This window comes from Halichoeres trimaculatus, unplaced genomic scaffold (genome assembly GCF_033239565.1).
Source record: "Halichoeres trimaculatus isolate MK-OKI-2021-1 unplaced genomic scaffold, fHalTri1.1 fHalTri1_scaffold_6, whole genome shotgun sequence".
NCBI classification, from domain to species: Eukaryota; Metazoa; Chordata; class Actinopteri; order Labriformes; family Labridae; genus Halichoeres; species Halichoeres trimaculatus.
Genome location: NW_027437184.1, coordinates 33,250,881 through 33,253,736, shown reverse-complemented (window position 1 = coordinate 33,253,736; position 2,856 = coordinate 33,250,881).

Below are 2,856 nucleotides of genomic sequence, written 5' to 3'. Positions count from 1 at the left end.
AGAGCCACTAGGACATATGACAGCCACCTTGGGCCCTGGTTGTTTCAGGGTCTACTTGGAGGCCACACATAAAGCAAGGTAACCATGCCTCCAGCTGTTTATTGGTAACACCAGATGTTCACTGTGTGTCCTTCAATGCCCAGGTGTTCCTGGTCTTGGTTTGTCTCCTGTCTCTGCTGAGCTCCTCCCATGCTGCAGTGTAAGTCCACTGAAGAGAACTGAGCATTGTAGAGCAGAAGCAGCAAAAGAATTCTTGCTCCTTTGGGATTTCAACCAAAACTCCCGTTTCTCTTTCAGCAGCGTCACGTTGTCTCTAAACTGTAATATCCTGAGGTGGGGCTTCAGCAGCTGCCTGTTTCCTGTACAAGCTACACAAACGTACGTGTCCATACCTCAGCTTCTTGCCACAGGTCTTGCATTCCAGCCTCAGGCAAACTCAGCCTGGCTCTCCATCCCCCCTTTCCTACTTCAACCTCCCTTCAGATCATCACCAGCCTCCTCACTGCTCAGAGCTGCCCTGCCTACGTCTGCTATCTCCTGGTCAATCTGCAGAGCTGCCCCTCCAGTCCACCTTGTTCCCATCCTGAAGAATGCTGTTACACCTCCAGCCGATCTACAACCTGTGCTCTGGAGCCGTTGGGCTTGTCTGATTGGTCCCCAGGCTGTGTGCTGCACCCTTGTTCAGCCCCAAACTTTGACCTCGCCCACTCAGCTTGATGGTCCTGCTCAGCCTGTGAGCACAGGATATGTCTCATTTTAAGTTTATCAGCCTCCAAACAGATGCAAACTTCTCTGTAATTCGTGTGGCTAGACTTAAACAGCCTCTGGTGAAGACTTGGCAGTGCAACATTTACTTCAGATGTGTAAACCGTGATTTCTTGGTTATTTACCTCCTCCAGAGAAGTGCCTGTTAACTCTGCTGATTCTCAGATCAGCAGTAGATAGTAAATTACACAGAGGTTTCACTCTTGCTGGTTTTCACAGTGTGAAGGGTGATTAACCTCAAATTAACTGGTTTTAAGACAGCTGAAATAACAGTCATGATTCAGACTTGAAAAGAAAAAAGAAATGCAAGTCCTGCAACTTTTGAAATGCACGTTTTTCAGGATGGTTTGCTCTGATGCAAACGAGGACACTGAGAAATCAAGTCCAGATGCTGATTGGCTTTGGTAACCCAGGGTCAAGCTGATTTGTTGGGTATTATTAAATTTTGATCTAGATCAAACTGATTGTTGACATGTATAAGTCTCTTTATGGAGAAATTCAAATTGTCATCAGATTAGTTCAGAGAAGATCTAGAAGTCATTATCTCATCCCATCATTGGGTGTGTGTGTGTGTGTGTGTGTGTGTGTGTGTGTGTGTGTGTGTGTGTGTGTGTGTGTGTGTGTGTGTGTGTGTGTGTGTGTGTATGTGTGTGTGTGTGTGTGTGTGTGTGTGTGTGTGTGGGGGGGGGGGGGGGTCACACTAGTGAGACAAAACTGTTTCAACATAAATGAAAAAGCCGGTTTAGCAACTTTTTAACATGACCACCCCCTAAGTGGCTCATAGCCAATCACATCTGATGCCCTGTTTACACAACGTTTCACCCTAATTGCAGACCTTTTGGCTGCTACTATATCGCCTGCTTTGCTAGATGTGCACACTGACTTGGCAAAAATGAAATATGTGAGGAAAAGTTCTCTGTATGCAATGGGCTGGTTTGTCATATTCTGTTTCCTGTAATGCAAAGCACCAATGCAGTTCTTGTTCCGTTAATGGCAGTTGACAATCAGTTTAAGATGCATTAATGCCACCTACTGAGGTGAGTTACTTGTGCAACATTTTGATATTTAACAGTCCATAAGAGTAAAGGTACAGTGGTGGAAAAGAAAAAAAAAAGCCAGTTTATGCCCAACATTTATGCAGGTCTGGATATGGGTAGAACTTATGACTCTGGGTTGCTCCCCCTTGTGAAAGTATTGGTTAACAGCAATGCCAACATTACAAAGGCATGAAAGTATGAGAGCATTGATGGTAACATCATTTATAAAGGATGTATACATTTCCATGCAAAAAGTGAGAATAATGGGCCTCAATTATTGTGACTTCTGGTCTCAGAGGTAGTTGTTCATTTGTGTGATTATGGTTATAGACATTGCTAGAAATGCAGGGATCTGAGACCCTCTAATGTACAGAAAAGAACTCCTTAAAGCCTCAACCACAAAAAAGTTAGGTGGTCTCTGGAGGAAAATTTATAACATTTGTACTGTTGCCACTACAAATGTTATTTGAAAGCATGTGCATATATATATATATATATATATATATATATATATATATATATATATATATATATATATATAAAGAGAGAGAGAGAGAGAGAGAGAGAGAGAGAGAGAGAGAGAGAAAGAGAGAGAGATGTATGTATGTATGTATATATGTATATATATATATATATATATATATAGATATAGATGTATGTATGTATGTATGTATGTATATATATATATATATATATATGTGATAAATGTGATCTTATCTATATCTATATCTATATATATATATATATATATATATATATATAGATATATATATATAGATAGATAGATAGATAGATAGATAGATAGATAGATAGATAGATAGATAGATAGATAGATAGATAGATAGATGGATAGATAGATAGATAATTATGTGTGGGTGAGTGTATTCCCTCCTTTGAATACACTGTATAAAAGGTTTATCAATGGAGTTATCATATTATAAAAGCCTGAGGTGATACAGATTTGATGAAAATGACACAAACTAACTTACATTTCCTGCTTACACTGGAACATTGTTATCAAAAAATAAGAACATTTATTTTGTCAGATGTAAAT